The following is a 14,189-nucleotide window of genomic DNA, read 5'->3' as shown; positions in this document are numbered from 1 at the left end:
TATATGTCTAATCATCTACCATTTTAGGAGTGGAGAACTCAGTTGGCCCCAGGTGCAGAACAGTTGTTCCATTGTATGGTTGTGTGTATGCTCACCCTAAGCCTTTGAAGTGGTTGAAAGATGTTAAGGGAGAGAATTCCTAGTGGCTCAGGTGGTTCACGAGTCTGCGTGCCTTGAACTTCACTATTGGGCATAGGCCAGATCCCAAATGCCGCAATTTGTAGCAATTTTGATGGGCTGTCCAACAGGGACAACCGACTGGAACATTGAGGACCCATCCAGGGGTGCATTAGTTACCCCTGTCCCTTAGTCTGAGGGGGATGGAGGTGTGTTGGGAAAGATTTCTCTTTACTGCACCTTTTCTTCTTTATGGAACCTGACCTGTACTTTTCACAGTGCAGTGAAGATTTAAGCTGCATTGGCCTTTGCTCATATGTTATGAGGAAACTGATATGTCCTTCAGGCTGTCCGTACTGGGAAACCTTGTTTCCCTTAGTCGTCTTACTGTGTTACTACTTTTGGTTACTTTTGTATCACTTGTGGTAACTTTTTATCATTGTGCACAGCAGTTTACACTGCAGTACAATGGGGTGCATTTTTGTTTTGCCCTAGACTAACTCGGAGGCTTTTTGGTTACTCTAGGTGTGCTAGTAGGATAGGCTGGTGGCTGCAGTGACTTCCCGCACTTTTTGGGGATTTTCGTTTTAACTTTACTGCCTTTACCGTGTTTGGCTACCAACTGTGGCTACTGGTTAAACATGGCCGTGCCACGAGATTTTCTGCCTTTTCTTTTGCCATCTTGTCTTTTAGCCGCCTTCCTGGCCTGAGAGGCCAGGAAATCCTTATAAGGACTTCCAGTACCCTGGAAATCAGAAGCTTTTGGCGGGCTACTAGAGGGCTGTTTGTGTTTGCTGGCCGGATGTGGGCTGGATCTGTCTGACTCCAATCCACAAACTGGTTTGAGTGTGTCGTGGTATGCATGAATGTTCCCACCAGTGTCCTTATTGGACCACTGCTTGGGTGTGTGTGGGCTTGTCCTGCTATTGGCTAGTGGGAGTTTCAGCTCTTACCTGGCTTTTAGGATGAGGACCCCTACACCCATTCTTCAGAGATCCTGGAGAAACCTGATGAAGCCAAGTATCCTATCCAGCTGTGAGGCCTGCAAAGAAACCAGAGACCCGACTGAAGGAGTCCTAGCAACCAACTTCTGCTGCTGTCCTGGAGGAGCCCTGTCTCGCTCTTGATCTTTAGTAGTCCTGCAAAGGAGCTACGACACTTGGAGTGGAGGGACCATCCCTTCCTGAGGAGGGGCTTAGGGAGAGGGCAGTCATTGGCTGGGGTCGGTATGACCCAGAGCTTGGTGATTGGTGTAGAGGAGAAATGCAGTTTGTTTCTTTTACCGAGGATTCCAGGCCTGACTGGGAAGATTCATGAGCATGTGAATCGATGCCAGACCCATGCTGGAGAACAATAGTTACAGCTAACTAACTTGTTGCTTCTACTTCTACATAAGCCACCTGTAGCGCATCCTTCCCTTGCTGTACCTCTTCTTGCAAATGAAAACCCTCATCTTGGAGCTGTACTAAGTTTTGCAATCTCCTTTGCAAGCTAACAACTTTCTTTTCCCCTGCCCCCGCCATGAAGAAGCCTCGAGTGCAGTGCTTTACCATAACCCACTCTCTATTCACCTAGTATATTGAAACACACTTTCAAACTCTTCCACTCTTTATAACGATTTGTAAAGCTTGAAGCCACCCCAACATAATCAAGCAGGGAACAGTTCAGTTTCTGATTCCCAGGGCCCTTAGGCTGAACCCCTGGGAGTTCAACAGTTCATTCCAGTCTTTTGTGGTCTGAAAAGAAAACGGGGGACAAAGTGAAGGCCATCAGTTTAACTGCCCTAGTAGTAAAAAGATAATCCGGCCTGGCAAGGGAGGTAGCAGAAGCATTGTACCAAGTGTAGTCCGCCATTCCACGTTTGAGCAGGAGACCCGTATCTACAAGGGATGCGTCTTTTAACAGGCCTTTCAGTACCCTGCTTGACTCATCCATAATCCCTCTTCTACTCTCCCCAGCTCTCATGGTGCAATTGAAATCTCCACCTAGAATGACCTGTCTGCCAGTTACTAGCAACAAGCGCAGCCGTGTGAGTTCCTACCTGCACACAGAGTGGGGGATACACATTAATGATCCGCAGCTTAGTCATGGAAGTGTGTATCTATACACAGAAGCCGACCATGATCAGCCTCCAAGACAGATATCACATCAAAATCATGGCCAACCATAAGGATCCCAACTCCTGGCACCCTTTCCACAATTGACCCAGAGCACTAAGAGTTGCCAACGGTCCATTGTTCTTTAAAGCGTTTGTAGTTCCTCATAAAAGGATCCCACGTTCCTATAGGAAGAGGACATCTGGTTTGGCCCCCTTCAAACTACCAAAGACAGCGTGCTGTTTCTGTACAGAATTCATGCTGCGCACGTTGACTGGTACAAAAGCCATTAGGGTTAACAGTATGATCCACAAAAAGGACTTCTCCATTAAGTCATGTTTAGGGCAATCCTCCTTTCTTTCATTACTTTTTCGTTTGGTTCTTTGGTGGGTCCCCTTCAGGGATTGTGGTAGGCATCTGATTTACTGCACTCTTCAAGTTGTGAAACATCTTGCACTAAAAAGTCCTGACCATGTGGGGGAAGGGACAGGGTCATTTGCAATTTCAGAAAACACAGAAGCAGACAACTGTGTACTAAGGTTTTGTCCTCCTGTGCTAGCAGTGATGTGTACTCTGTGGCAGACAGCACATTCTGCTGATGGGGCAAAGGGACAGAATGATAGAGGGAGAGGCTTTGAAAAGGGTGTCTCTGTTGCACGCACATTTATTTTCTTTGCTTCTCCAGCAGGGCAAGGCGGGGGGGGGGGCAGGCAGAGTTCCAAGAGGAGTGGGCTCTCGGCAGCAGGAGGGTTAAAAACAACACATTGACCCTCACCTGACTTCGGTGCTTCTGCAGTCTCTGGAACAACATCCTCTCCAGGTCTCTGGGCAGGGCATAGCTTGCACTTTGTTTCCAGTACAGGAGGCGGGTCTGAGCTTCCCAGGCCAGAGGGTGGCTCCATGTCAGTTTCACTTTCATTGGCAAGGGGTTTCCCAGGGGCTTCCAATATCTTTTTTTTAAAATGGTTATTTATTTAGCATATGGTTTACCAAATTACATCTTTTTGCCATAAAAAAGCGAAAGAAAACACAATATTTACAACCATTATCATACGTTTAAGATTAATAATTTAGAAGAAAAAGAATGTAAAAAAAGAAGAAATATAATCAAACACAGGAGAACAGTAAAGTAAACCAAAAACTATTACCGGTTGAGCTAACCGTTTTCACAGCACTTTCATTCATCGTATCTAGTCCGGTTTAGCCAACGGCTCGAACACAAGTTCACTAAGGGTTACCACTAACTGTATTACTTTCTTTGATTTTCTCAAATATTTTTTTCAAAAATGCAGACAAAGCAAGAGTTAAAGAAATATTGTTCCCCTGTGTCAGTAAAACCCACCAGTCCTCCACACACAGTCCCTCACTTAATTGAAAAATGGTCCCATCAACCGTGTTCTGGTATTTCTTAAGACTGGGCATGATAAAACTAAATGATACAGTGATTCCTTATCGTGGCTTAATCTGCAGGAAAAATCCACAGTTTCCAAGGTCTTCCTTACTTCCGTCACTTCCTTTGTTGGAAATAGGTTAAAACGGAAGCGCATAAACTGCCCATGCAGATGGCTACACAGGAATTTTGACACGTAATTCGGGACTGGTTTCTGCTTCACTACTAGTGGATTAGACCCTGTCTTACTCCATGAGATTTAGGCTAGCCAAAATTGGCCAACCGGTCGCCCTCCACTCCATAAGAAACTGCTCTAAGTTCTCTGTCAATAATTTCTTCATTACGGCAAGCCCGCCTGCATTATTCAGGATAATGCACTTGGGATAGAAAGACAATGACTTCCAGACCGTTGAGGCATACATTGAAGTGAGCCCTAGCTCCATTCTAAGAGCCTGGATGGTCATGCAGTTTGGCAGGGACAATACCCGCTTCCAGAATATTCCTTCCAGTTTAGGCCACACTTCAAAAGATAAAGCGAAGGAAGCCTCTGCACCATAGGTCAGTATTGGCATGACCTTCATGCAGTAAAAGTCAATGACTGGAAGCAAATAGAATTTGCAATGTTTCACCAGTGTCATTCTCGTCTGTGAGGCCAAGTTCCTCGCCTTGCTGCGTAATGTACTTTCTCGGTATGCATTATTTGTGGTATAGCTCAAACACATTCCCAGATAGGTCAGAGAAACAACCTCCATGATCTTCTCTCCCTTCAAATACCAGGCGTTCCCCTTGACTCTTCTTCCAGAGTTGCAGCCCAGGGTGAGGATTATAGATTTTTTGACATTTATTTTCAGCCCATTGGATTCAACAAAGAGTTCCAACGCATTCAGTTGCTGCTGGAGAACGATCTGAGTCTGAGCTAACCATACCAGATCGTCGGCATACAACAGTCGACTGCCAGGCAAGATGGAAAGCATCTGATGTTGGTAAATGCTTTCTCCATGTCGGAAATGAACAGATTAAACACTTTTGGGGCCAGAGTAAAGCCTTGCTTTAAACCCTTAGCCGTTGGAATTGGCTCAGATACAGTTCCCAAATTGTCCAGTCTGATAATCAAAGATGTACCCGATTATAGGGCCTTCATGGCTTCAGGGATATCTTTCGGACAGTCCCAGGCATTTAACTTTGACCACAAAATAACGCTATCAACTGTATCAAAGGCCTGGGCCAAATCAATCAAGGCCAGGTATATTTTAGCGGTCTTATTTGCCTTAGCCCTTGTCTTTAGAACATTAATAAGAAAAAGGTTTAGGGCTTTTCCATTGCTCTCAGTAATGCCTCGTATGGATACTCCAATTCGTCAGTGCTTTCAAGATCAATGCCTCAAAGATCTTACTGATAACATCTAGGAGGGGGATAGGCCTGTAGTTCTTTGGATCAGACCTATCCCCCTTCTTAAATACTGGGAATATGGGGATCTAGACCATGACGCCAGTATTTTCTTGGTCTTTTTAATCTGCTCAAATAATTTCAGCATAAAGGAAGCCCATTCTTCCGAGTTTCCTTTCAGCTTCAGGTTATTTATACCATCAGGGCCGGCAGCCCTAGAGTTACTAGCAGCCCTAATTCAATTCAAAAAGTCTTTTTCAGTGGGAAATGGCAAATTCAGAGATGACTCGTGATCCTCATTAGTCTCTCTTTACTTGATGCGGCAAATGGAAGCTTAAAGTGGTCGACCCATACTCCAGCTGACACTGAATTGATAATTAAGGAACGTTGTGGAGCATTCATCTCGGTAAATATCTTCCACTTTTCAGCCGTTCTTTTTTGAGCCAATGAGTTTTAACATCCTTTCGGCATCTCTTTGGAGCATATTATGTTTATAGCTCTTGGTCCAGTTTTTATGTTGCAGTTTCATTCTTTTCACTCATCTGCCTCAATTGTGCCCTTTTTTATACTGTCTTACTAGCTTGTTAAGGGTCATTTTCTTGGTAGCCTCTTCGATATCAAAGCAGTGACGATTTACGTATACTGGCTTCAGGCCGCTGGGTCTTTCTTCAACATATGCTCTCAAACCGGTGGTGTAGTCCAGATTAGCTCAAAAAAACTGTTCATTTTACCATCCGGGTTCCCTTTTAGCGCCTTAGTCTGAACCTAAATTTCCTCAGGGTATATTTTTAGCCTACCTCGCCCTGCAGTACATTTTATGCGGACATGCGTTTGCACCGAACAATGTTCAATATCTGACTAGTTGGCTTTAAGATGTTGTTATCGCTAAACTTAGTGACCTGGACCTCCATGTGCAACAGTTAGTGAATATGATCTCAGACGACGATGTAGTCTATAACCTTCAATTCATGGCCTCTCTTCCATGTTGGTCTTGCAGGTATGTCCCCCTTAATTGGCCGTTCACCATTTTTATATTCCTCAAGGCAAGTTCCTCTATCCACTTTAAACCTCTCAACTGTTGGAGTAGCGTATGGCATTAGGTCTTTAATTACATCTGCCTTTCCATTAAAAGAGTAAACATTTGAGTCGCTGCACACAATAAAATCTGGGTTTGACCATCTTCCAATGGAATCATCAATCGGATCCAAGACATTCTTTTCAAAGGATATTGCATATGGTGATCCGAAATTACAATAAACGTTAAATATCATGACCGTTCGAATTGAACGGTCCTCTAATTGCCCCACCTGCAAGGTCAAAACCTATATGAACGGAGTCAGTGGTTGGTAGAAATGACTTTGAGACCATCTACGTTTTTAATTGCCGTGAGGAGCACGGCCATTGGGCGAAAATTGGGGGCCCTTTACTGCCAGATTTAAATAACCTGTGAATCCATCCAGCACAAGAGGGTCACGCAACCAAGTTTCTTTAATGCAAATGACGTCATACAGGGCACATCTAAATCACCCGCGCCAAACAAATGGATAAAGCCGCTAGTGTTCCAACATCCAAAGACCGTGTGAGAAGAGTCGGGGTGGACATCAGGCTTTAAACATTCTAACCGCTGACTGCTGTTTGAAAGAATACTAGCAAGCCAACTCCAGTTTTCCTCCTAGCGCCCGCACTCTTTGCTCAGAGGTAACTTGCTCCCCTTTCGCTTGTTTATATCCATCCACCACAATACATAGTCTAGGTTTTTTTTAGTCACCATGTGAAGCGCTTTGGGAGCTGCAACTTCAATATTTCTTGGCCCCCGCTCAGTGGGCTGCCAATGCAAAGTTGTGCGGACCACTATCTTCGTGGCAGGTCTCTGTCTTTCCATTGAGTCTGTCTTGCCAGTTAGGGAGAAACCCATTGGAAGCAATCTCGCCACCTCCTTCAATAAGAGGTTTTCAATCACAAACCACGACAAGTAAATTACTGCTTTATCCAAACAGGCTTCCTCCGGAAATGTTATCAGATGGAGATCATTGGACTGGACTCTCCTAAGATTTGGAATACAATGGAGAAGCCTCAACACATTCACCCTATTCAAGATCAAATCGTCGTTTATGTAGAGGACTCTCTCCAGGGGTAGTCTAAATGTGTCTACTCCCTTTTCTTTACCCGTGAGCTGCCCTTGGCTAACTTGGTTTCCTTTTTGTTTTTTTTTTTCTCCTCCTCTAATTTCCTGATTATCACCTCTTTGGTTAGCCTGTCTACTGGCCAAGTCCTTTCTTTCTCCTTTCTTCCATACTCTTAAAAGAGACAGCTGAGTTTCCAGCCTGTTTGCATTCTTTCTCTTGAGGGTAGAAATTACAGAGCATCCCTGGTGGGAGGGGGAGGAGGACCCTACCCCTACTCTGTACTATTCCTCCTTGTCTTTACCGGTGATAGGACTTGACTAAACGTTGTCTGGTTCGCTTATATTTTGCTCTTCAATGGGATCCTCTGCCTCGTCATCACCATCAATTTCCTCCCCGCTGGATGTTTCCTCGTCTCTGAACTCCACTGACCGCCCATTCAGTATCCTCTCTCCATCTCAATCACGTCAACACAGCCCTCATCTGTATATGAATATGTGGACAGATTAGTTAAGTCTGCACACTCCTCATCCTCGTAGACCTCCAGTATTTGTCTACCTACCCTACTTGTATCTCGAGGGGACTGGTCCGTTATAGGGTATTTATAGACTTTTATTGGAGGAACTTCTACCTCTATGGCATCGTCACTAGGCTTCAGTGCCAATAGATTTCACACTTGTCTGTTTTTTTTAAGAGGGGGGCCTCTCTTTGGGAATGTTTGTAATTTGCTTCCTTTCTTTTCCACTTTTGTCTCCTGTTTTTTGGCTCCAGCTAATTTAAATTTCAGGGCCTCTCTCTGTGTTTGCAGGGACACCCCCATTTTCTTCCCGTCCGATACTCTGGAGAAGATGTGAAATTTCTTCTGCACTTTACCCGGATTCTTCACCACTGCTTCCGATGATGTTCCTACTCTTTCGAAGGACCTAGTTACACCACTTTGATTAATTGTCGCCTTCCGGCCCGTGAACTCCAGGTTTCCAATACAACCCCTGGTTCTGGCCACGTCTTCCATTGGATCATTCAAGGTGTTCACCAAAGACCTTGAGTCGGGGCACTGCTTTACTTTGTGGGCATTGGGGAGTGTTAGATCCAATTGAGCCATTTCTCTGGGCCTTTCCTCCACAAACGCACAAGGCGCACTATACTGTGTAGTACCTTCAAGGTGGATAACTTCAGTCGTGGGTTTAGCCTGTTCACACCTCCTTTTAATTTTATCATAAATTATTGGAACTATGATGCTATGAAGGATGTTGGTGATTTAAGCTGTTTTGTCTCAATTAACTTGACGGGCCATTATGAAACCTTCTATGAATAGGACCTTGGAATGGAGAATTGCCAGGACTGTAGTCTGATTTTATATTATCGCTCGGTGTTTCATGAGTGGCGCCATTGTAATCGATGGCCGCAATCATGCCTGCATCAATCACAGGCTTGATTGATGACTGTTCTTTCGTTTGAGCCGCAGCCATATCCAACAGCAGATCCTCATCAGATGGTACATTATCATGGTTCCTAGATGCCTCGCCTGCTCCTGACAATAAACTGCTGCCCAGTGCAGTAGTGCCACTTTGTACACTCCCTTGCAAACTTTTGTCTGTCCCAAATTTAGCCGGTTTGTTACTAGGGCTAGATGCCCCACAAGAGCTGTGATCTTCCAAAGATGATCTTTTACGAGAGATCTCAATGTCTCAAGCCTACTCCTTGAGGGCGTTCGGAGTTGACAGATACACTTGAGTGGTACCATATGGTGCTACCTCAGCTAACCCGCCTCTCTGCCCCCCCCTTCCCTCTCTCCCTGGATCTGGGGGTATAGGACTCAACCCCAGAGGAAACCGCTTGAGGGAGGCTTGTGTTCCTGGGCCGGCACTTCGATCGTAGCGAGACTAGTGCTCTCTGTCACCTGTGCCTCATTTACCTGAATAGTCCAGGGAGCACAAACGATTGATCCAACGGCTGTGTCATGCCTAGCCGCTTTATCTGCATTTGCGATCAATCTCGCATCCGTTCTTCTAAAGAAGAAACATTTTGTCGAGCAGGCCAGACGACGTGAGGCCCCTGGGCTGCCATACCATTTTCAGTAAGGCCTGGAGTTGGCAGATTTCCCCCCGACCAACCCCGCCTCACTTTCAGGCTCCTTCTGACCTGTACTCACGGGGTCTCAACAGTAGACCCTAAGACGACTGATGGCCGCAGATTTCCGGTCAGTGGCCCTGCCATTTTAACTGCTACTCCAGTGATATCACTGGCCAGGTCCCTTTGCACATCTCCCCCGGGGCCTGATGGGGCTCCATCGCTTTCCAGGATGTTAAGGGCAGGGGGGTGGTAGTTCTTGTCCCGATTTCAACCATCACCTCCACAGGGAACCCCCTTTGAGCCCTGTGTCAGCCAATAACGGCACAATACTCCCAGCACCATTATCACGCTGTTTCGTCCCCAGCTGCTGGCTCATCGGTACTGATCGGTGACTCCTGGATATCCCTGCAACAACGATGTCATCGTTGTATAGGGAGCTGATTTGCCAGACCCATGCCATCCTGTAATCTTCCTGACTCCATATCAAACTCCCTCTTCATCTCTGGGCGAACACCCAGCAGAGTCGTGACCAATGTGGGACTTTAAATAGTGTTCTAGATCAAAGGGCTGGCGCCCTGCAGTCTCCAGACACTGCGTTGATGTAAAATGCGAAAGAACGAATGAGTTTAACGGGCTCCGAGGAGCTCTTCAGGCAACAGTGCTCGTGTGGGCAGACTCTTCTGTGAGTGTGACGGAACAAATGAATTGCAACAAAAGTCTGTGGGCGAGCAAATTCTGCCTGAGGCCCTATATTTTTTTTCACACAGTACAGACAGAAAATCGTTGAGTTACCCGATTATAACTTCTACATCTATAATATCCTACTGATTATTACATATCCCTACAAAGAGACTAACTATCCCTCCAGTAGATGTTCTCTCCGTAGTGTGTGCTGGTGTTCCGCCTATCTGGGTTAGTGGATAGAAAAAGAGACTGTCCCTTCCCTCTCTCACTACTTTTACTAACCTCTAAAAAAAGTGCACATTCTTTGAAGTCTGATATGCCTTTTTTATTACTTCCTCATAGTGTCTTATCAACTAGAAACACATTATAAAACTATTTTTGGAGAGGATTGATAACGTTTATCTTCCTAGATATGGTTCTGTTGCCACCAACATTTCTGCAAAATTAATTCACTAAAATGATATAATTTCTCAGTTTGCCAATTCTATGCCTACCTCGGGGATCAGGTTAACACCCTGAACCTTTTCAGCGGAATTGATGTTACTCTCTGCTTTCTTCAGGATTTGTTCTTGACCTAACTCGTCAAGGTTCACAACATTTTTATTCTTGTCTCAATCTCCATCTTCTAGTTGGCGGAGTTCGTCTCTTCTTTCCTTATGCAAACATCTTAATCACAGGACTCCCTAAAAGGGACTATATAAAGGGGAACCATTACTACGTTATCCTCTATCCATCTTCATAGAACATCAATGATTATATTATATCTTGGCAGTCTTACCAATACTTAGCTTTTTTCTTTTTCCTTTTTTCTTTCTTTTTTAATCCTTTTTTGGGGGTTTATTGGTGTTTTTTTCTTTTTACCATACACGATATCTCTATAGGTAAACAAATGAAAGGACCATGTCTCTACTATCAGAACTATGCTTTTTTACTCTTTCATATTTTCTATATGTGGTCACATCCAAAAAAGGCTGCTTACCAAATTGTGGTCCAACTCCTTTTTCTGGACCTCTGTTTTGGTCCGAGTGGTTGACTGCTAGTTGATGGTCCACTGTGTCTTTTTGCAACCTGATCGGAAAACAAAAAGCGTCCGTGTCAGTTGCGGCGTGGTATCCCTGCATTCGCCTTTATCTATAAACAAGTCCAAGTTTGCATCTGTGGGTGAGTCTGTATCTCGGCTCCACATCCGATGGTGATTAACGCCTTTCTTTTGGACCAACCCCCATTGTTGGTTATCCTATGTGTGTCTCCGAGCTCTCCTCACCTTTTGCCCCACAGTGCTCGTGTTGAGAATTTTAATCTAAAATTGTTGCCCAGTCATTCGCTTTATCAGGGGATCATCGTTTGAACTATCCCTGTGTACCACGGTTATCAAGCAATTGTATCATGGCTTGTCCAGTCCATTGGATTGATCACCTTATGTCTTAGATGTTGCACCATTGTTCATACAGCTCGCATCCCGTAGACACCCCCCCCCGCCTCCCATTGCTTCGTGTACCGCAATGAACTGGTTTCGGCATCTGCCTGTATTTTAGTCATTTGACTGTATGGTCTCCTATTACTAGGCTTCTTTCTGTGGCTAGCTAATCTCCCTACATCGAGCAAATCCGGAAAGGTGTGCCCTTGCAATATACATAGTTATTGCTAAGTGTGGTCAAAGTCAAATACTGACTCTTGTTGCTGTCCCTATTTATCTTGCATGCATAATGGTGCGTGGAGGGGGTGAGTATGTGGAGGGGGTGAGTGCGCAAAACAGTTGAATACATAGTGCTTGTGAGGGCATAAAACGAACGAGTGCGTAGAGCGGGTGAGTGAGCAAAACGGATGAATGCATAGTGCGTGTGAGGGCATTAAATGGATGAGTGCCTAGAGCGAATGAGTGCCTAGAACGAATGAGTGCCTAGAGCAGAGTGAACGAGTACCTAGAGAGAACAGACGTGTTGCGTAGAGCGGACGAGTTGCATAGAGCGGATTACTATGTAGAACAAATGAGTGCAGATTGCATTACGCAGTATGGATGAGTGCGTAGAATGGATAAGTACGTAGAGCTTCTGATTGCGTATAGCGGACGGAACGAGTGAAGTATGTAGATGAATTCTACATGGGTAGTACAAATGATCTGTGAATGGAATTGATCACATATATGGATGGAACACGTGCAGAACGTGGATGGAATGGCTGACATATGTGGATGGATCGGTTGCCGTAGGTGGATGGATCGGGTGCCATAAGTGGATGAAACGGGTGAAATAGGTGGATGGAACGGATGAATTATGAAGATGTTACGGGCGAAATTTGTAGACGAAGTGCATAAAACAACTCGGAATACACAAAACGGATTGGAGTAAATAGAGCAGTTTTGAGTGCGAGTGGCAGACAGAATTGCATCCATAACGCTGACAGGATTGCATGCATGAGGCTGACAGGAATGCATGCGTGTGGCAGACACGAGGGCATGCGTGGGGCGGACTGGAGCGCGCGGGCGGACTTGAGTGCATCGTGCAGACCGGAGTGTGTGGCGCAGACTCGGGTGCATGGAATGAATAAGAGTGCAAGGAACAGACTGGAGCGCATAGAATTGCGTGACATACATAGTATGGTTTGGAATGCAGGGAACGTTTTAAGAGCATATAACCCATCACATCACACCACCACGCTTACTCTCTTCTTTACACCACCACTCAATTAGAACACAGAGATACTATGACACCATTCGGTATAACTGTTCTCATACCAACATCCGCCGCTCACTCCACATCGTTCTAAGTAAACACTGCTGGTTACTGTGAAGCAACCCTTTTAGGGAGCATTGTATAGTACTTATCTGAGAATGCATGAGCTGTGAGAATGTTGGATTCTTGTGTGGAATGTTGTCCTGTGAGTGTGCGTGAAGGTTCTAGCTTATGTCAGTTGGAGCCGGGCTAGCCTGGTTTATGGGGCCCAGTGGTGTCCTCTAACGTAACAGCTTAAGTGAACTTGTAATAAAGCTTATGTTCGAACCTTACCAAGAGTACCGAAGCTGCTTTTTTAACAGGGAGGAGGTGTACTAGGAAGTGTTCTATGTTGCCACAGACGTAGATACTCTGCTGTCATGTTGAGATTCTTGCTTCAGTCCTGCAAATTCATTCGCATACAGGTGTAAATCAATACCAGATCTATCTTTTAATGCCTCAATAGTTCTTATCCGAGTGGCACCAGTGCATGCTGGTCGATGACACTTAACTGCTCGTGCGGCGCATCCAGTGGCTATGCAGTATTTTGTGATGTTCCTTAATTGTGTGCAAACTATTTACACTCATATGAACCATCTCTATCGGTTATTTAATGTGATGCATCATGCAGCATATGACTTGCAATTGCTAGGGGTAAGCCAGAATGCCGGTCAGCTCCAAATTGCATCGCTTTATGTTCCACAGATTATTACACTCTTTATGATGGGCGAATCCACCATTTTTACACTTATGAGGATTGGCGGATCTAGGATGTTGTATCCCATTGCTACATGCAAATTCTCTACATCGTAGTCAAGGTTTGCCAACAGATCTCTTCATTCAGACCCTCTGCATGGCTCTTTAATCAGAAAATCCATAATTGTTCTCTTTTTAGGAGGATTGCTGCAATGTTACCTCTTCTTTTTGGGATTTGTATTTTCTCAAGGATGATCCAGATTATATCATTTTCAGAGTGTTTCTTGTTTATGTAGTGTTGTACTAGGGGTGCTGTTATGCGTTTAGTCCTTATGTTAGATCTGTGTTCGCAAATTCTGATTTTGATAGCCCTGTCGTCATCCCGATGTAATTTTTCTTACATGGGCATCTTATTAAATATACAACAGTAGTTGTATTAGTTAGTAAAGGATCGTTGTTCCCAGGGTGATGACCATCCGATATCTATTTTTGAGATATGTTTGGTCAGTGGGCACACTGAACACAGGCCACATGGGGGTATGTCCAGTTGTTTTTGTTAACCCCCATAGCCTGGTTTGATTTTCGCTTTCTTTAAGGTGTTCCCTATATGTGTGTACCAATGAGTCGTGTATGTTACTACTTTTGATCGTGAAAAGGGGAAGGTCAAAAGTGCTTTGTCTGACATTCAGAATGTGCCATAATTCCTTGACTTTTCTTATTTTATTCACCACTGGTGAATGGCTGAAGACAGCTGTTATCTGATCGTCTCTGTGCGGTGCGGTCTCTTCCCATGTTGCGTGAGTGTAGATATATTTTGGGCTCCTTTCCTTGTGTGTTTTATGTTTTTTTTTTCTGGGTAATTCCTTTCTCTCAGTTTCTTGGTTAAAATGTTGGCCTGATAATCCTATTTTTT

Source organism: Ambystoma mexicanum, chromosome 1q (genome assembly GCF_040938575.1).
Source record: "Ambystoma mexicanum isolate Mex_15411 chromosome 1q, UKY_AmexF1_1, whole genome shotgun sequence".
Taxonomy (NCBI): domain Eukaryota; kingdom Metazoa; phylum Chordata; class Amphibia; order Caudata; family Ambystomatidae; genus Ambystoma; species Ambystoma mexicanum.
Note: the sequence above shows the minus strand (reverse complement) of the source record.